Raw genomic sequence first — 21,717 nt, 5'->3', positions numbered from 1 at the left:
AACAGAGGAACAGTAATGGTTTGGCACAGTGTTTTCTTCCATAAAAATCGTTGCAAATGTATCAGGCCAAAGAGATAACAGCTGATACCCTGGCGCAAGCTCTTTGTTTTTGTGGTTTTTTTTATTTTAAGGCCCGTTGTGAACAAATAAATAGCACATATAGATGCTACAAATGCATACTATTTTTAGACCACGAATCACATTAAGGGCTATATATTGTCTTTGGTATGTGGTAGAGCTAAATTTGATTAACCTTCTGTTACTACAGGCCTCTCTCATTTGTACAGCTGTTGATTCCACTTCTAGAAGAAAAAGTCTTTCATAGGACTTGCTGCTGCCTGCTGTACCTCCATCCTAGGGAAGAGGGATGCTTCACCAAGGCAGTATGACTCAAAATGTTCCATGCTTCCTTGTCAGCAAGTTTGTTTGCCCAGGACCGTTTTTACTGCTTAGATTACCGTGCTCCGGGCCAGGCAGCCCCAGAAGGACTGTTTCCCACACCATATTTCCTCTCTCAGGCCCGAGCACTGGTGCTTCCCTCAGTGAGCAGCCCTGTTTCCAGGCACGGGGCTCCAGAGCAGAGCGCTGAGCCCTCGCAGGGGTGTGTGTTGCCACGGGGCTGCTCCATTGCATCGCTGCCACGTCTCTGGTCGTCGTGACGTGAGCTGCTCTTCACAGCATCCTCCTCCAAGAAGGGCATGCACAGGGAGCTTCACACTGCACAAACCCCACAGCCTGTGCAGGCTCAGCCTAGCCACAAGGAAGGAAACCAGAGACAGGCTGACTGCAGCGCTCACACATGAAGGCAAATAACGTCAAGCTAGCAGGCAGTTGTTTGTTTACTTATTTATTCTGAGTGTGCAACAGAAGATGTCAAATCCAAAGCATATCACTGTAACCTAAGCAACTGTAACCATTACAGCCACTTCACCCTTGAATAGTTTCCCTACCTTAAATTTCTCCTTCATTTTTCTAGTTCCAATTTCCGGGAGGGGAGAGAGGGAAGAGCAGAATTTTGGAATGAATTGTAAGTGGAATTTAATACTTAGCAGATTTCTGGAAACCTGGATGGGTTTTGGTTGGTTTGGTTTGGTTTGCGGTTGGTTTTTTGTTTGTTTGTTTGTTTTGCTTTTTGATTATTTTTTTCTTGTTAGCTTTAAATACTTATCTTGGTTTTTACTTTAAAAGATAAAATTGCTATTTCATATTTCTGTTGTGTGGAGTGTATAATAACTAATCTCGAATTCACCTAAAAATCAGACTAAAATACATTATTATTGTGCAATCATAGGGAAAAAAACCCAAAAACTTGTGTACAGTATTTTCAAACATTAGTGGAATGGTAGGATCTAGACAATATATAGCTATTAAATCAATAATCCAGATGTCGAGGGAATTCCCCAGACAGCTGTTGGATATTTCCCCCTAATCAGTAATAATAATCCAATGGTGTTTGAAATGGCGTGATTATATATTGGAACATATTTTTGTGCTGATATTTTCTCATGCGTCTCTAATGGCTCCCTGAAATATGAAGAAGACCAAGTATTATTCATAGCCATGGATCTCCTGTAAAAAAGCTGCTGTTTGAATACATGAAGTCCGTGCAAGTTTTTTAGCCCTTACTTACAGACACTAAGCTGGTTTTGCACCACTATACCCTGGTATCTTTTGTTTCCTGGCAGGATAACCCTGATGGATGTCAGTGGTGTATGCCAAGTTTTGTGTGGCAGAAGTCAGGGAGGTATGTGGGAACCAGGTACACAGATTTTGAGGGACAACAGAGCTGGGGGATGGGCAGGCTGACCTATTAAGTCTCTTCCATCTCCAGTGTCTCCAGTTTTGCTTTCATATAGATTTCAGTGCCATGGAAATGTTTGGGTTTTTTTTTCTATTTCTAGTACTTGTGTAGACATATACAATACCTAGTTTCTAGGCTGGTCTAATGTTTTTTTTTTTTTTAATATAACTATAACCAGCATACTTGTGCTATCCAGATTCCTATTTAAAAATATAAACATTTTTCTTTGTTCTTCTCTGCTTCACTGCACTATGGGGGCTTACTTATTTCAGTGTCATCCTTCCTAACCTAATCCAAACAATAACCTTGGCTCAACAATTTAAACATATTGAATCCCCAACCAGAGTAGTTTTCCCTAGTAATACTCTGATTACAGCAGCTTTTATGTCTGAACAGGAAAGGACCTTAAACACTAAATCTCATCAGTACTGTAAAAAATAAGTGGTGAGCATCAGTCACATTTTCTTGAAATACCACAAGTCTTTCTTGAGGCCTAATCCTTTAATCTCTGGATTTTGGGCACTTCTGTTCTGATTACTAGGGATCAAAAGGTTTGGCAAATACTCTTCAGACCACTCTTCAAAGTGGCCACTGTAATATTATCAGGTTGTTGTGACAATTGTATGATTTTTTTGTTGTTGTGGTAGCTGGTATTTTTGGAAAAAAAAAAAGTTAGTTTATCAATGCGATGGTCTGCCATGTGGAAAATTTTTAAAAAAGCAGATGGTCCTCCAGTATAGAGGTTCAGAGGATTTGAGAACATGGCAATGTCAAAGTAAAGGAGAAATACCTTTCACTGATGATGGAAATTCCTCCTACTGTGTAAGAGGCAACCTTTCTAATGGAGGGTACCCTTAGAGGGCTGCTGCAACATATGCTAAGGCTTTTCCAAGCTTGTTCCCAAAGCTACAGAGTGACCTTTCATTTCACTGCAAATGGAAATCTTACGCCATTTCCTGCCTGAAACACTGTCATGTGTGAAGTTACATAGAAAAAAGGAAAGAATTTTGTATGTCACTCATGGACCAAAATCTACTTCTTAGACCCTCCTACCAGATAGTTTTTGTTCATTGGTCTGCTCTGGAAGTATACAGTTTTTCCCTAAATGAGATCATTTCCTCATCCTGTTTTAAACAAAGGCAACATGAGTTGAAACAGATCAGTGACTCCTCCACAAATTTAATTTTACTTATTGCAAACTAGAAACAAAATTAAACTGAATTTTTCCCACTATATTTGATCACTGAAATTCCAAAAGACTGTCACTTTACATCTTAGATCTCTGTCTAAGGAAGACAACCCCTCCTGACTTAAAGAGAGCTACCAAGGTGCTTTTAAGAAATCACTGATTTTCAACAGAGAGGCTTTCAATTAACAGGGTAGATTTGGAAAAAGAAACAATCTTGTCACCTAGATGCAGGGCCCTGCAGTTATAACAGTAGCAAGTGCAAATCTCTCCATGCTATTCCTCTTCATTACAGCGTTCATTGCTGGGCTGCATTTATTGTTTCTGTCCCTGCTGTTGTCAGTAAGAAACCCAACTGAGTATTTAGAACCAAAACCCCAGAGACTGAAAGAGCCAAATACTCTTGTGCTCATTATGAATATTTTATCTGCATAGGTGTGTCATCACCTGCATCCAGTTCCTCTCCACTTGGAAGATTATGTTCTGCTACACAGCGTAAATTCATTTGGAAAAAGCATTTTATACTGTTGCTTTCATGGGATTTGCCACGTTATATATTTGAGTATGTATATCAAGGGTGAATGCAGGTGAGGGCTTTCAAAGTTACTTTGCTGTGTTGACAACACCACAACAGATCTGGCCTTTACTATCAAATTGCATGTTTTTATTAATTTTTCGTTCAGTGAAATATTCTGAAATATTCAGTGACTATAGTGGGCTATGGCCAAGCAAATTAATACTATGTATCAAGTACAAACAAGTTCTAACATTTTCAATGTGCCAATGTTAGCATCCAATGTTAGCCTTAAACTAGAATCACACATGTTTTTGTGCATACTGTGTTGCTTGATAAAAGAAGTGCTCGTTGAGTCTGTAGTGCCAGTTCAGGCCTTGGCGTCCCTGATAATGCCTGCTCTCTGTGAGAAAACTTGTGCCAGTATAAGAAAAGGAATTAAAAGTCAAGCACTGTGCCCCTGTGTAAACCCCCAGTATGCATACACATGACTTGTTTGTGTATTAAACTGCACTGAAAAGTTTTTTGGCTTATGGGAGGTAGGAACTTTTTCGCTAGCTGGAGGAAAAGATGTGCAGCTCCCTGTCAGCTTGGGGGAGAAGGCTGGTTTGTTATCTTTTGCCTGTTTTCATAAACAAATGCCGACAGCAATTGTTGTTTTTGCAGAACCAGCAGAAATTCATAGGAGGTTTCTTTTTGTTGTACTGCCACACTAAAAAGAGATGTTATTTTAACAACAGAATGTTTGATAGCTTTTAAAAATACAAGGCCTAGTTTTTAGGCATGCTGAGCCCCATAATTTCTATTGAAGTCAGCTCTTGCTGCAGATGCCCCAGAGCACTCTAAGAAGTCCCTCAGATTCAAGATCCAAGTACAGCATTAGGGAACATCTGTGATGTGAGCACAGTCACCAGGAAAAGCACAGAGGCTTTGTTTTCTATACATGAACACAAATTGGACTGAGTCTTTTGGGAGATGCATATATTGAATGTGTTCATTAAACTTGCCGGGTTATCATCTCAGCAGTCAGCCTTAGTAGTAAGGTGCAAGTTAGCTTACACTAGAGCAGAATTTCTCTAATGGGAATTGCTTTGTGGGATGGAATGCAGAGGTAAGATTGCAGTATAACCACTATGGGACACTCAGGCACAGGGAAACATCTGTCCTATGAAGAAACTATCTATGGCAAAAATAACCCCAGACTGAACATTGAGCTCAATTCCGAGGCTAGACCTATCTGACAGAGCTTTAAAGACTTCTGTTGTGTGGTCAAAATGGTTTTTTTCCCTTATTGCAACTCAGGTTTTCCCAGGATTTGTGCCTCATGAGGTAACAGTTAGTGGAGAAAGTCTTCTGTGAAAAAAAACCAAACAAAACCAAAGTATTTAAGATTTCAAATCTGTAACAAAAACAAGTACATAAATACAAAATGTATTAGTTGCATATGCAAATAAAATGGGAAAATTCCCTTGCTTCCATCCCATCACTCCTTACTGTTTTCTTTCTCAAACAAAGATTAATCCCTGCTTAATTTAGGTGTTGTATATTCATTGAGTGTTTTAGGACAGATATACAAACATTGTAGTAACAGATAAATGACTCTTCAATCCTTTAAAATTTGTTGTCAACTGGTTTATTAGCATTATTAAGTGAATGTCTGTGTTCAAGTGTTCTGAACCTTTAGATAAGAAGGTAGGAGAGAATAAAACACTGGCTGAAGTTAATTTTGAATGAATTCAACTCTTACACCTTTTGCTGTCCTGAGTAAAAAGAGCACTCCAAAGGTGTTGAAGTTCAAAGACTAGGTGGTGGGTTCTTTTCCCTAAAACCTGATGAAAATAAAAAGATCCATTGGAACAGCTATTTTGTTTACTTAGATTTGGACATTCTTCTTCAGTGTTGGCAGCTCAGATTTTGCAAGATCATGCCATTGCATAAGAAGCAGCAAGGGGAATGTAGAGATAAAAGCAAATGTTTGCGATAAAAGAAAAGTTGAATTCTTACTGTAAAGAGATAGCTTGAAGAGTGAAAATATTAATTGCAAAATTATTGCTGGTATCAATAAATTGAAAAATTGACACTTGGCATTAAGTGTAAAGTTGCATTTAATAATTTTTAATGCTTACTGAACAGCTCTGGTTATAAGCATAATTCTGTAGTACATATTTTCATTGTAAAATGAGTCTTAAAAGATACTTAAGTAGAATTAAAACTTAAAATTATAAATTCTGGACTGAGATTGTCATAAACTGATACCTCCAGAATGACGATTTCACTTCTGTGTGGATCACCTGCCTATCATTTCTTAACCAGGCTGAACTAACAGCTGTATAGCAGAAGATAGCCTTAATGCAAAATTAGTCCAAAAGTGCACTAAAAACCCCCACAGCTGATACTGTGAAGCATGAAAAGCTACTGTACTGACTGTAAATGCACTGTTTATAGAGGAAGTCATTATCTCTGACATGAATTTTAATGCATTCAGTGGCAACAAACATCAAGACTTTTCCTAGGAACTATCTAGTTAAAAGTAATGTGTTAAAAGTGTGATGCTGGTCATGGAAAGTTGCTGAAGTCTATTAATTAATCTTTCTCCTCTTTTTAAATATTAGAAGATTAGTAGTTCAAGTAGAAGTGGAGTAGTTTTAAACTAAAATCAGGTTAAGGAGATACTGAATACAATAAAATCATCGTATTATTTTGTACAACCCAGTCTAGCAGAGGAGTTTCTGAGACAGTATCAGACTCTCAGGGGCTTGCTCACAGTGTGCCTGGTTTCTGTTCTCTTGCTGTCTAACAACTCTGCAGCAGGCCTGAGTTACTCCTGTGTTCTTCTGCTCCATTCACTGGCCTGAGGCACCGTACAATACTGTCTGTCCCATGTGCAGAGGAAATCAGAGAATGAACTTTCTCTGGCTGATTTGGGAGATGATGCTAGAGATCACACGAACTGAGCAAAAGGAAAACAGATCCCCAGAAAGGGTTGTCAGAGCTCATTTAGCCTTGGTGAATGATCTAAAGAAAGGGTCTCCAAAGTCAGGCTGGGACAGCAAAGAGAGAGCTGTTAAGAGTTGAGCACCCAAGTTGTGAGTAGCAATGAGCAGAGTTAGTGGAAGTTTGCTTGATGACTCTTTCAAATCAAGCACATGAAGAGAAGAAATCACTTAACCAGCACACAGTGGAAAATTAAGGCCTTCAAAAATCTTTGTAATGTATTGCTTGTGAAAGAAGAAAAAAGCAGGTAATGGCAGTAAAAAATAAGTTCATTTTTCCTTTTTATTTTTGAAGTCAGTACAGCATTAACAGCAATCATGCATCCTTTCTCTGTGCTCCTCTAGCACCATGAGCAAGTGCTGGCCTGTAGGAGAGAAACCACCTCCACTAAGGCTGTAGTTTAATTTCCAGCCTTTCCGACTGTGTTGACATTAACCATGAAGCTGCATGTAATGTTATTCCATGCTATGTATAATTATGTTTTTCTTTATGTGGTCAACTGTCCAACAGGAAATGAAAATTAACTTCCTCTTTTCTGGGCTGTGTTGAACAACTTTTTGATAAGTGCCGGCTGCTTGTGTGTCTGAGCATTCAGTGTTTCACAGAGCAGCGCCCAGGTTTATGTCAGCAGAGTTTTACAAAGGTACCCGAGTGACAAGGGCATTTGTCCACCTGAAGGGGCTATGCTGAAGAAAGAAATACTTGTGTAAACCTGAAAATATAGTTTTCCCAACTTGCATAATATTTTTTAGATTTCATCTAACAAAGATTTGAGTTTTGTTGGAGATTCATTCTAATGTTGGAACTCTGTTTCAGGAAAGTGGTTAAGCTCCTATATAGTAATAAGCATGTGAGCTGTTACCTAACTAGGTTGCTGAATCAGATTTGTTCATTTCTTTTTGACTGGAAATTGATCCATCTTCTGAAATACTGCTCACGCTAATCAAAATATATTTATTTTTCCAGAAAGCCATGCTAGTTGAGTTAATATTTGCCTTTAAAGTTTGGTTTCTCCTGGCAGAGGGAATAGTTTAAATTGTGTCTGGGCTACAGTAGAACAAATTTCGTAATGAATATGTAAGAGATCTGAGAAGCATATCTAGTTCCTGCAAGTAATATGAGGCACCCTATTTTATTGTTTTAACTACGGCTATGCTGTACTGTTTGAAATTAAAAAATATTTCTTATTTTGCTTTAAATCTGTTTGTAATGTTTCAGTTTGTCAAATTATTTATCCTTTGAGTTAGTAACATGGTATGAAACAGTACGGTCTCTTTCCAAGTTCTTTTAGAATTTACTTTTTTACATGAGTTTAGCTCAATTTGTAAAAAAGTGTTTATGTTAACTGTTTTCTACCTGCATTCCTTCACTTGCCTTATCTATTTGTCAAGTTTTTCTATTCTGTATGTAATTTTTGTGGCGGAGGCTAAGATGCAGAGACCCACTTTGGGACTGGTACTGTGTGATCTGGAGTTTTTGCAATGCATATTGCAGTCATTGAGACAGGGTAGACCTGAGCTCATTAACTCAGCTTTGCAGTCATGCTGTGATATTTGTGTCTAGGTGACTTTAAGCTTTTACTCTTAAAATATCTCATTGTTGCCACCGCTGGTTCAGCTTCATGAGAGCTTTAGTCCACAGACAGTTCATGTAACAACCAAACTTTTGTGTTGTAGGTCAGCTGGTTTTCAGACATTCATCACTAAAGCAGACAAAATAGTGGCAGAAATAGTGAGAAATCGCTCCTTTGGTAGAGGGAGAAAAACTGAAGAATGGAACGGGCGTTTCATTATCTCAAACACCAGAGTGCTGACACTGCGATGTGTTGGCACATGCGCATGGTTTGACAATAACAGCTATCATGCCCAAATTTCCATGGCATTTATTCATAATAATCCCTCTTTCTCAGTAAAAAAGCGAGGTTTTGGTGACTTACCAGAATTTGTTTTCTGCCAAAAACTATGTATCTTAAAATCTGGATTCAGCTGAACTCCCTGGCTAAGACTGATCTGTTTGTTTGTTCGTACTTTGACCAAAGGATTATATTGATGGTTTCCCAGGATCCAAAATTACATTTCATCTGTTTACAGAGCTACAAATATTATTTGAATGAGAAAGAGGGAAATGAAAGTGGCCATATCTACATCAGCTGGTAGCTGTTCACAGGAAGCAGCAATTACTGTCTAGCCTTCTTCCCCAGGAAAGGCCTCCTGACTGCTTCCCGTACCACGGAGCTGCACCGTGCATTGGCACACAGCATGGCCACACAAAATAGCAAATAAAGCACCACAGAGCAAGAAAAACTACTACATTGGGATAGATGAATAAGGATGACAATAATTCCCGCATGAACAGGACTGAAGCTAATTTCACTTGCAGTTGTCAAACCGAGCTAAACTGGCAAGGGAAGGAATGTGTGTTTGTAATCAGTAGCTGTGCGCTTGCAGTGGAGGAGGGAATTGGGCATGGCACACTTGGACAGTCTCACCTCTTCCAAATTTGCTCAGCCTGTACAGTACCCTGCCTTTTTCCTCTTTGCTTTTTTTGGTCCCAGCTCACATATGTGTGAATCATCCGGGGGAAAGTTTGAGAGATGCTGTGTGTCAGGTCAGTCCAGGTTCATTCACCGTTTATCCTTAGAAAGCCAGAAACACTGGTGTGTAAACAAGGGGGGAGGGGAAAGGAAGGTTTAATAAGACAATCAGGGTTAATCTTTTCTTTCAATATTGCATATAATTTGGTTTTCTGATTATACACTAAACAGCCGTTGTATTTTCTTTAATTCAGTTATCCAAACACAGCCAATTAATATTCTTGCTCTCTCTATGTTGTGAAGGGTGCACAGAGAAAACCTTTGTTATTTTTCTAGTGCTAAAGCTGTTCCTGTTAAACCATATTCCTCTACACAGCAACAGCAAAGTAAATGACAGCGTTAATTCAATCCAGAATGCTTGATAAATTGAGAGGAGTTGTTTACCTACTGTATGAAAAAGTCCCGTGGGGATGGGTTTTATTGCGATCTGCATAGTCATCCATATTCCTATACTGTCTGTGCTCATGTTTGTGAGTTAAACATATACAGTAATTTAGCATTCAGATAATCCCATGGCTATAATCCAGACAGATTTAGCTCAAATTTCTCTGGGATTTCTATTATCTAGATTTAGCAGTGTGGTGTTGACTGGATATTTTAAATTGCTGCAAATGCTTTTTTTCTGCAATAAACAACATATTTTGATGTTCTCATAATTGAAGCTGTAGATTCTTTCTGGCATTAACCACACGTAAAAAATGCATCTTTTTGAGGACAGTGATTGCACAGCTGGAGCATGCTTTTAATGGATTCCAGCTATTTGACTACATACTACATAAGATCATACAGTGTTTATATGAAAACCAGTATAGTGTATGTGAAAATAGTAATGAGAATAATCTGAAGAATGTTTATCTCCACACATTATCCATTTGAAAATGAACTCAACTGTTTCAGTTTTAATGATGTTTTATTACAATATATTGGACAGTATAATAATATAGAGCCTGGCTCTCTTACAGCACTTTTCCTAAGTAGACCATAGCTTTTATTGTTTTCAGTTTCCTCAGACAGAACTTCCAGTCTTTCTCGCTCAGCAGTTTTGAGGAAAAGAGAGAATCTGGGGGGAAGAAAGAGCATCATTATCCACATGAAATGAGGGGATATTAAGTCCAAGTGCACTGGGTACCTTTCACAGCAGACCACCCTTTGTCATACGTTGCTCTGATTAAGTGCAAATGTATTCAAGGGAGCAGAGCAGACACTATAGAGGGTCCAAATGTTCGTGTACCAAAAGTGCCAGCCCTCCCACAGGCACCAGCATTGATGGGGCTGCAGGAGTAAGAATGCTTGTGTGGGAGATTTTTAGGAGGGAAGTGTACTGTGGGAAAAATTGTAAAGCTGCTTCTTCTACCCGAGTAGCTCCAGTTGAGAGTGTCTGAATTGAGGCAAACTGCAGAGCAGGGCAATGCATGCTCTGTCCTCTGCCTTGTAATTGTGTTGCAAATGCACCAAACACGTTATTCACCCCCGGGCCAGATCTTCTGGGAAGAGGCTTGTGCACACTTGGCAATAATTTGATGCTAAGATTGTGTCATCCATAAGTGTCTCAGAAATTCAAAATAAGCAAACCACTTGGAAATATTTGGAAAACAAACTATTTGGAACCATTTATGGGATCTTTGAAGCTGTGTGTCATATTTTTGTTCCCTGAACTGGAGGATTCAGACACCAGTTCAGTAAGTGAATTCAGGTATGCTGTCCCTGAAAGCACCCCCATCATGCTGTGTTCAGAGCCTTCTCTGACTGTGAATTATTGCCAGCCCCAGTAACTGTAAAAATCTTTAGAAGTATTTTCAATGTGAAGAAAGAAAGAGGATGTTCATTTAATCAGTTGTGATAAAACTGTTCCATGTATAAAATTTATTTGCTTAGTCTCCAAGCAGCAGGTTTGCAAGAATGATGGAAAAAAAAACCCCAACCAAAACCAAAAAGCATGAATGAGAAAGACTTTTATAGCTAACAACCATACTTCTGGGTAAAAACCTTCTGAAAGAAATATGCCGTGTCTGTGTGGCAGTACTTTTGGTTTCATACTTGCTCTGAGTTATTCTTTGCAATACTACAGCAGCTGGGTTTCAGAAGCAGCAGCAGCACTCAGGTACTTGCCACGAAAAAGAGTCTGAGCGTTCACTCGTCTTGCTTCAGTGCCCTGCTAAAGCAGTGGGCCCGCTCCTATCGCACTGAAAGCCCCCACTTCTGGTCTGAGAAGTCATATTTATGCTCAAATAGCTATCAATATCTGTGTTTGATCCCTAATAAGTCAGAACTATGAAGCTGTAATGCCGGTGAGATGGAAAAGCCATCTGATAGCTCTTAAACTGCTCTTCTTCCAGACAATGCCTGTGGCACCAGCTGTTGTAGCTGGGAGTTTTCAAGGTCCAATCCTTTTCTTTCTCAGGAGAATTTCTTTAGGCCCCTAAAGAGTGATACCAAAACCCCAGATGAGCAGAGGAGTTTTAAATGGACCTGACATAGCTATGTATTAGCTGCATCTTTTTTGAAAAGAAGTATAAATCAATTTAAAGTTTTACAGTCAGTGTCTGAGGAAGTTGCCAGTGCACCCACAGACCTTCTCATTGCTGCACATAGCAGCTCAACTCACCAGACTCACCAGTTGGATTCTGGCTGCCTGCTTTATTTTCCTTTGCATTTTTTTTTCATCCTATTATATCCTGACCTCTCATTCAGCAATTATTTTGAATCATGCTGAGGACACTTCTCCTTACTCCCTTTGGATTTTCTCTTGCTGATGCAAATGCATCTCAAAATACCATCTTCCCAAGTTATTAGATCCAGGGCTTGGTGATGCATGCTGGGCTTAGCTGAAGTATCAAACCAGCAAAGAAAGACCAAGAAATGAAAGAGCACCATGTAAATATTGACAGATTGTTTTTATGACTAAGCTATGATTATCCTTCATTAATTTGTCTATGCTTTCAGAAAGAGAGGAGATTGCTGAAAAGCAGAATAATATTTTTTTGCAACAGACAACTGTGTGCTGTGATTGTTGAAATTTCTATTCAAGAAATCCCTCAAAATGAACACAAAATCAGAAAAAAACCCTACTCTCTTACAGAGATGCAGGTCTGCAATGTTTAAAAGTAACACCAGTGTGTTCTATATCTACATCTATAATTTGAGATTAAATACACTGTGGATAAGGTTAAAACCACAATCTTTTCTAACCACCTACCAGGCATTTATGCAGTATATTGTTTCCTTTTTGACAGTTAAATTACTAGTAATAAAGTTCTGTAACTGTGCCATGACAGTGTTTGTCCTCTAACATGGCTGTGCAACTGCATCACCTCCTCTAAGCTGCACCAGCGGTGAGGGCAGAATCTAGGCCTGTAACGTTTAGTTAATCAAACTATGTGCCATTCGGAGAGCTGATACCTTTCTACCCCCTCCCTTACCTTGGTGCTGGAGGAATAAAGCAACTCAAACTAGTCAATTGTGCAAATCTGAAAACAGATTTTCTGTGCACAAACTTGCCATCTGCACAATCATCCTTTTCCTCTTCAAGCAGCAAACAGCCAGAAGGTATCAAGCCGTCTCTCTGTGTTGCAGAGGGAAGAATCCCAGACATGGCTTTGGTAGCTGAGACCTGCTGGTTTTTTTAACCCATTGAAGTATTTTCTAAAGATCTTCTTTCCATGTGCTTGGCTGGTGTTATGGTGACCATGAGTGAACGTATCAAGTTACTGGTATGGGAGTAGCCCTGCCAGGAAGCCAGAGGGCACGGTTAGTGCAAACTGTTTTTAGACGCCTGAACAGGCACAGCTCTAAGTTGGGTGCCTGCTAAGTTAATAAAAGGACTAAACAGTATTTTTCCTACATCCTGCATGTGGACAGAACACAGCCTGTATCTGAGACAAGCCTTACTTCTGGGCTGATGTCACACTTGGCTAATTGGCCCTTACAACATTGTGTAAATAGCAATATTCTAAAACTGTGGTTGAAATTTTTGAGCTTGGGTTCTGCTAGAATTTGAGGAGAGGACTTTTGAAAAACTGAAAGGGGAAAATCTAAGAAAAGAAGTGAACAAAGAAATGCCCCAACATGAGAAATTTTTATGAACAAAATGTGATCAATTCATTCTCAAAGTTAAGGCAAGTGAGCAGAGGGAAAGCTGCCCCTACATCCTTTTTCTTAATGCTGAAAGAAATTTGTTCCTTGCTTCATGAAGGAAAGAAAATTATTTGTGTCAGGAAAATCAAGTTAAAGGTGACCTACCAATTTATTTATTTTACTCTTTGCATGGTGGTATAAAAGATCCAGCTGCAAAGTGTACTGGTTTGTAAACTGGGCCACTCCACTAGAAATTGTTCAGATTAGAAATGCTGAAGAACCCGGAGCACCATCCCAAATAGTAAAGTCCAGTATTTTATTAATTATAAGCTACACACTTTCCTCCTATCCCCAGATCATATAAGTTGTAAAGTGGCAGCTTTTTATGTAAATTTCCATAATTTCACACATATTTCTTAAAAAGTTATTTAAATACATGAGTCATCCCTTAGGTTCACTTAAAAACAGCAGAGGACATGAAGTGCTTCTTGTCTTGAACTTTATACCTTTTTTTCTTTCTTCTTTTGAATTGTTAGGGCAATGTTAGAAACCTGATAGTGTGGGAGCAGCTTCTTTCTTGGCTGTATGCGGTATTGATTTGTAAGAGTAGTGATACAGAACTGTTCCACTAATTAAGACATTGATAAAGCATCTTGATAAAGGATGCCATTCTCTTATCTGAACTGATTTGATACTGGGTTTCTTGCTGGGTTGAGCATCCAACCCAAACACAGTTAAGACCACAGGTACTGAGAAGACCATAACCACCACTGCTGACTCATTCACTGCCATGCTCATCTGACATGGGAGCTGCTCCCCAGCCTTTTCCTGTCACCCTGTTCACATGTTCTTATCTGCCCAGGGACCAGGTTCTCTCAACAGCTTTCTGGCTTCATCCCCATCTGACTGGTACCTCTCTTGATAGTCTAATTTTGGCTCTGAACTACATCTAGTGCTTAGATAGGATAAGATTTCAGCCAGATGGATTATGAACAACATTTTCTTTTCAACGTTCTTGGCTCCAACCCCACAGATGATTGCTTTAGCCCAACAGAATAAAGTCCCATCCTTCAGAGAGCTGAGCCAGTTCCCTCACTTTAGCATGCAGTGTAATTATTCTGCATGTTCCACAGAACAGGCATTCCACTCACAGCTTCTGTTTTGCACCTGGAATCTGAATGTGCTGCTGACATCAGGACCCCACAGTGCTTTATGAGGGCAGATGAAGGCATGAAAAATCTGGACCTTTGTACAGTATCCTAAATAAACCATCTTTCATTTCTTATATTTCACCCTGATAAGAGAGTATAATGTCTCTGCTCCACTGAGCTCTATGCTGGTGAGTAAAACTCTGTGTGAAGCTTATAAATTCATGCAAATAAATGATATGACTTTTCCCCACCTTGATCCAGATTATAAATTAATGAGATTTAGTCCACCACTCCTTACTGAGTAATTCTGCTGTCACATATTCATGCTGAGGAAAACTTTTCAGTGAGATTCTTTTCAAGATAAGTCTTTGCCAGCTAGTGGAAGTGCAATCATTGCAGAGCCACTAACATTTTCCTGCTCTATATCAAGTGCATCACAAATCTGCCCAGCATCTTTGTCAATCATTTAAAGTGTAGCAGACAAAAATAATATTCTTAGAATTATTATTGGAAGAATTTATGCTTTCTTATGAAGTGAAAGTGATTTTGATATATGAACAGCATTGGGAGGAACTGCCAGTGTGAAAACTCAAACCAAACCTGTGTGTGTAATATTCTTGTCTCACAGGAAGTAGTGGGAGTAGTATGTGAAAAAAAGTTGTTCACAAGTCAGAATCCTTAGGAGCTCTCTAGATGACTTTTCCTGCATTTTGTGATATTCTGCTAAGAGAAAGTTCCTCTTTCTCCTTCTTGAGCCTTTTTATGTCACAAACTGTGCACACAAAGGCATGTGTGTAACAGCTCATACTGGTTGCTCAGCAAAGGATGTAGAGTAGGATCAGGTACAAAACAAAGGTTCCACTCATGATGGTGGTTACAACTACAAATCTCTGTGCAAAATAATGATAATCATTAAAAGAAAGGTATTCTTAAAACTGTCTCCATTATTAAAGGTTGATTTATCTTTCCACACTATAGTGAGATGAATACCAGAGAAGCCTTTGCATTGCCTTCACTCACAGCTTAACTGGAATCACAAACAGTTTTCATAATGAAGTATACAGCCTGCAAAAATTTTGTATTCCAAGTGTGTGCACAGGCCCTGTTGTTCCAGACTGTACTTCTTTCCCAAAGTGTGCATTGACAAGCTCTTCAGTGTGTTTATTACTGTACAACACTGTAAGCCAACTGATGTTTACTATTGGCTGTGCAGTAGGTCAATCCAGAGTTTCACCACAACAAGGTACATTCTAAATGGCTGTGCCTGAAGGGTACTATCCCTTAGGGATCAGCTTAGTGGGGAGAAAAATGTGCATCTTAGTAGGGATGTGCTGAGCACCCGTCTCAGCCTCAGGGGAGAGCAGGTAAAGTGACAAGTCCTGTCCTTGTAGTCTCCAGACACAACCACTCTTGATTTGTATCTGGCCTTTTTTCAGGTCTCTGTGGTGGAGGAAATCCTCCTCATGTCCTGCCTCACTCCATATAGCTGCACTAAGGCCACCTGCAATTACTGGTATGTGTATTATGTGGAATAATTAAGTCTATGTAACATAATAAATACATATGTATTATACCTGTTATGTTCATAGAGCAAAGACGCAGCCATTAAAATACACACCAGACTGCTCTGTACAAAGAAGACAGATGGTATTTATTCCATATTAATTAATATTGCTTGCAGAATTTCCTCCCTCTTTAAATATCTTGAACATCCTTTTTCAGAATTTAAATGTACACATACAGATTCTTTTTGTTTTGACAGCTGACTGTTGTATTTTATCTCCATTCAACATAGGTGGCCTTGGTTTGTTCTTACAAGTGCTATCTTGTGTATCTTCAGTCTGCCTGTCATTATTATAGTTCTCCGTTCTGCTTAAATCAAGTTAATCAATTGATTTAATCAATTTAAAGATGGAAAGCAAACAACAGTGCAAACCCTCCTGAAATTTGGAGGGTTAATAAATTAGGTTTGACAGGATTTGTGTCTGCAGGTTTTGGCTTCACTGGCCATGATCTTATTTAACAGTTTGTTTTTTCTCAGTCGCTTGTTTCAGAATAACATTACCCATAAGGATGAAATGCAGCCACTGCTGAGATTTTATTGTTCAGTGTAACTTGTTCACAAATACTCCTGGAGATATGTGGTCTTTGCCATCAGAGTTTTACACTGGAACATTTCTGTGTTACAACTAGACCCACACACAGACATGGCTAAAAGCAAAAAAAGCAATGGCACTATCATGGATATTCCAACCCCATTGCTTTAAGGGATGCTCTAAAGGAAACTAGGCCAAAAACTTGACCTATTTTAAAAGACATGGCAATCTGTTCTTTTAAAAAATCTTTCACACTTCATTGAGTCCTCCTCTCTCTCCTATACCATGAAAAATATTGTACAGTAGCAAGATTCAGAACTCTTCTCTCTGTACTGTTACCCATACAAATATTTCAAGCTGAAATCTCCAGTTTAACAAATTTATTTTTCTCCATCGCTGATCTTGAGAAAGAAATCATCTTAAAAATTACCAAATGCATAAATTGAACTAATTAGGTGTAACTAACTAAAATTGCTACATCACTGCACTTTCTCCGTAGTGTTAGCTGCAATGGATTCATTTTGGCAACCAGGAGGTCTTAGGATCCATAAAGGATTTTTGCTTCTAGGGACTTCAGTGTTTTGAATTTGAAAACCAGAAGCAGCGAGCCATATTTCTCAGTTATTTTGCTGTTTGAAATCTGGCTGTGAAACTCTGTTTACTTTGTGTTGGACTCCCGCCAGAGGAGGCCTGGTTTTAGCAGATGGTCGTGGAGAGGAGGCCAGACGTTTCCTGCTGAGTCCTGACGAGGCACTGATAGCACCGCTCCCAGGCACAGCACTGATGCCTTCAGCAGCCACCGAGGCTGGAGAGCAGGCGCTGCTGACAGAAAAGTTGTGAAGAGTCCATGAAGCAGCCCCTGGGGCAAAAGCATTTGTGGAAAAGAGGGTCCTGAAGTGGTGCTCAGAAGTGGTGGAGCTGTCAGCCAGAAGATGAGCAGGGGAAGGACTGGACTTTTGACCAAGAGGAAATGAAGTGTTAAAACGAGATGGGCATAAACCAGTAGTGAAGAGATGTGATTGCTTTGATCTTTGACAGGGCACGCCACTGTCTTGTCAGGGAGAGAGCTGAAAGAAGAAGGTCCGAATGGAAGGCTTTACTGTGGTGTGGGTTTACCCGTCTGCTCTGTAGTCACAATATGCAGGGAGCATTTTCCTTTCCCCCATTTCTGGGGGCAACTTCTCTCAGAACAAATATCCTTAATATGTCCTCAGGCTGGGTTTGATCTTTCAAGATGCTACCTGCTCTCAGGATGGGGAATCAAAGGGCAACGCCATAATCGCAAGCACTTGAGTATTGCTGGATTGCTGCCTTGGCAATTTGCATACAGGAGAAAATGCAAACAAGTTTCTCAGGAGGCTGTATGACTTGGAAATCTTCCAGAAATCCTTCAGGCGTCAGTAAGATTGAGGACATCCATAGTTTATCTGGGGATTCAAATACTGAACCAATGTAGCTAAAATTCATGGTTCCCATGCCACGTGACTCTTTGTTTGGGGATTTGGTGCTCTCCCATTTCCTGCCATCAGATACCTGGAGCCACTGCTTTACTGTGTCAGGCTAATTTGGGTGATGATTTTGTGCAGGTGGCAAGGCCCCTGTGAACTGTAGCTGACCCCTTCCTTGCACTCCAACTGTTCTGCAGGTAGGCAATGTTGGATTTTTTTTTTTTTTTTTGCTTGTACCTCTCCAGTTTACTACTGGATCTCAAAAGGAAAGAAATCCCAGGAAGACTGAAGTGTTGGTTGCTTTGTTACATGTCACTTGCATATATTTCTCTCTCCTTGGCCATTATTCAGTCAAAATCTCCCCAGAACTGAGTCTCTGGGTCAGCACAAGAGACAACTTACAAGATCAGGCATCTACATAGGGGTCTGACTGAAAATATTTTTCCCTGAGCTTCTACCTGCAGAACATTAACATTCAACAACCCCAAAAATGGGGAAAAAAAAAAAAAAAGTTTAAAACCTCATTCAGCCTAGTACCAAACTTCGGTATTTCTTTCTGTGACAGCCCTTCCTTTCTACTTAACAGTCTTGTACAGGACAGTCTGAATCACTACTTTCCTGACCCACTGCCCTCTTTGATGTAGTTTTCTTAGGCTGTAGTAGTTGGTGCCTTTTTCTACCTTACTGACTTCCAGCTTGAAGACAAGAATGCAGTGTCTAGGAACACCACACTCCATTTTTAACAGCTCGGCAGCTGAGCCCATTTGACATTACACTGACACAAAGATTTATTGTACTGTACAGAGAAGACAGTCTACAGAAATGAAATTTCAAACTATCTGTATCACCAAAGAACATGGATAGACCTTGGGAATTTAATCTGGTCATCATAACTTACGGAATGCAAGTGATCTGTGTCTTACCCCAGCAAAATGCCACACCCTCATCTGACCAGCCATGGCAAGCCATAGCCAGGCTGGGAGCCTGGGCCTCGCTGTCTTGCGCCTTGTGATCGTCCACATCCACACAGAGGAAGTGCTCTTTTAGGCACTAGTGAAAGGGATATAATGAATATCCCTTTCACTAGTGCCCTAAAGTTGCCCTGCAGAGGTCTAAAGCCCATTTCCATCACTAGGCAGAGGGGTGGTCAATGCTCATCCTTTGCTGGAGATGGACTCATGATCACGGGGCCTATCTCAGACTTCCCTGGCACATTTTTAACATTTCTGTTTGCCAAGTGGCCATACTGTGCACCACACAACTCTCCTTCCCACTCCAAACAGATGCTGCAAGACCCAGCAAAGCTTAGAAAATTTCTGGCCAAGCAGGCTTTCATTGTAATTAAAGGAGCCCTCTTTTCACTGCCCAGTTTGAACACAGACCAGTTTCTTCTGTCAGCTGGGATGATGTGAGTTTGAAGCTGGGAAAACTGGCTTTTTTTTTTTTTTTTTATAATTGAAACCATAAAAGCTAGAGTTTTCATTAAAATTTGTTAGGTGAATTACTAGTTATTGCACTTTGATTTTACAGATACTACACATGAATGGAGGTAACAAAACAAACAGAACCAGAGCTAAATGTCTTGGGCATAGCTCAGGATACACAGAGACAGATCCCTAGGGAAGGAGAGTTGCAAAAGGCATCAAAATGGAGTTCACTGAACTGGTGTTTAAAGCTTTTGGGAAGTGTCTTTTTTTAGCAAGCCTTTAAAGTCAATTATCCTCACAGAATGTGCTTCATGTTTGTCTTGAGGATAAAGATAGTGAGATTTCATAATTTATCTGGCTCATACCTCAGGTTAGCCTCTGAGCATGCAGGTCCCTGGCTCTGTGCTAGACAAGAGGCGGCAGATCCCTCTCTACTGACAGGGAAAAGCGCCTTCCCCTCTGTGCTGGCTGTGAGCTGGAGAAAGGGCAGCAAGGCATTCCTCCCTGAAAGTGAGAGATGCTGTATTCCCCAACTGTCAGACACAATTCATAATGGAAAAAAAACAAAACAAAGCCACGCTAAAGTGCAGTAGAGAAAATCCTGGGAAATCGCGTAGACAATACTTAAGCACAACTTTTCTCCACAGAGAGGGCTTGTGTTAGATCCCAAGCTCCAGAAATGGAAGGGAAATAAACAGAGCTTTTGGAATTAACCTGGCAAAATGGAGTTGGTTCTCACCTGTCACAGGACTGCACAGTGGAGATTGTCCTCATGCAGACAGCCAGCTCTTTCTTTCTCCAAAATGGCTCTTTCATTTTCTTTTGAAGATCATCCTTGAATGAATATGTCTGTCCAGCACAAGACACTTCCAGTGCTTTTGAGTTAGAAAAGACAGGAATTTTTAGTACTAGTACAGCAACAACAGTTTCTAGACAAGTAAAATCTGTCTGCAGAAGGAGAGAGGAAGCCCCCACCTACTCAACAGTTCAGCTGCTGTGCTCTTCAGTAAGGGCAGATATTTGGAAAATGGGAAAGAACAGGAAAGATCCTGGTCGTGCCAACACTAGTCTGATTTCTGACATGCTTAAACTTTCACACATGTCTTTCTTTACAGTAATGGGTCTTTAAATTAACTCTTTTGTATTACTTTTGGTGTGTTTCTTATACAGTGCTGACCAGGAGCTAAATCTCTGCATCAATGAAGATTTTCAGAGCCATTAGGTACAAGAACTCCAGCAGGTGGTTATAGTGGTCCTTGGTGGATAATCCCTGGAGATGTCCAGTCAGTCCATATCATAGCTGTTTATCTCATAGCTGTTAAATAATTCCCTTCAGTATCTTCAAGTTAACTCTGTCAGCATGAGCTCTTCGTCGCCACAGTAATTCGGGATCTATTTGTTCTTTGCTGCAGTTATGGCCATGTAAACTGTGTATGAGTTACCACCATTTTTGCCCATTTTGCACAGGTGCAGGGACTGTACCAAACACAAGGCAAGTTGAGCTGGTTGTGTGGGAGGCAGCCAGAATGGCCCCCATTTATGAGCCCACTGCTGTGTAAAGGGCAAGACTCTCTGCTCAGTGTGGAAACAGGCGTGTAACAAACCTGTGCCAATGCCAGGAAAACACTGAGGGAGAATTACTCCTAACAGGAAAAGGCTCGTGGAAAGCAGAGTGTGAGCTTCTCTGCTGTACTTATACACAACACAGCCCCATTTCTTCCAAATATCACACTGTGAAAAAATGTTGAATTCTTTTTTATTGCTAGGCCTGAGAAGGAAATCTCTACACAAAATAGTACCTCAATCTCATTTTGGGCCTTTGTGGAGTCTTATTTTGGGCCTGATGCTCAAACCCAGCAATAACAGGCTTACAGCTGAAAGGCTTCACACCAAAGGGCACAGAAAAAAAAGAGGGTTTTTTTATAGAACAGTTGATTGATGGTGAGATATGGGAGCATAAACATAGCTATTGAAGCCCATGGACCATTTTGACCACAGAAATGCAACCTGGGAATCTGGCTCACTTGTTTAATCTCTCTGCCAGTTTAATCCCGGTCTCCCCTAAAACACCTGGTGTGATTTCAGGGTGGCACTGGTGGCCCTTGGGTGCCAGCCTGGCACGGCATTGCAGATTTTGCAGAAGAGAAGTGACTCATTAATATTCTTTTTGTCATATGATGCCCATACAGCTGTAAATAAACATGCTTACAAGGACGTATCTGGGAACTAAATTCATGAGGAACTAAATAATAAACTTGTCTTCAAGCTGCTGGTTTAGACTGAAAGCAACACTGAAATCATGTGTATTTTTTACAATTTATTGTAATAGTCTCTGATCCTACAAACATTATGCACATCTGTCGAACTTTATTCTGAGATGTAGGGCCATCAATTTCAATCTGGGGCTAATAGATAGGCATTGGCCAGAATGAT

At 40.0% G+C, this 21,717-nt stretch overlaps 1 long non-coding RNA gene across 2 annotated transcripts in view; it reads left to right on the top strand.

Annotated features, from left to right (window-relative positions):
• Positions 1-21,695, top strand: part of LOC109143429 — a 25,095-nt gene extending 3,400 nt beyond the window's left edge. Inside the window, exons 2-4 of one of the 2 annotated variants that reach the window (XR_005602766.1) lie at positions 269-1,027; positions 15,750-15,826; positions 20,455-21,695. This is a non-coding gene — a long non-coding RNA (uncharacterized LOC109143429). Of the gene's footprint in view, positions 1-268; positions 7,695-15,749; positions 15,827-20,454 lie in introns of those variants that run through there. The other variant, XR_005602765.1, reaches the window with a different exon arrangement.
• Positions 21,696-21,717: the final 22 nt, after the last annotated feature.

This window comes from Corvus cornix, chromosome 10 (genome assembly GCF_000738735.6).
Source record: "Corvus cornix cornix isolate S_Up_H32 chromosome 10, ASM73873v5, whole genome shotgun sequence".
Taxonomy (NCBI): domain Eukaryota; kingdom Metazoa; phylum Chordata; class Aves; order Passeriformes; family Corvidae; genus Corvus; species Corvus cornix.
This window is presented reverse-complemented; position numbering and strand designations above follow the sequence as displayed.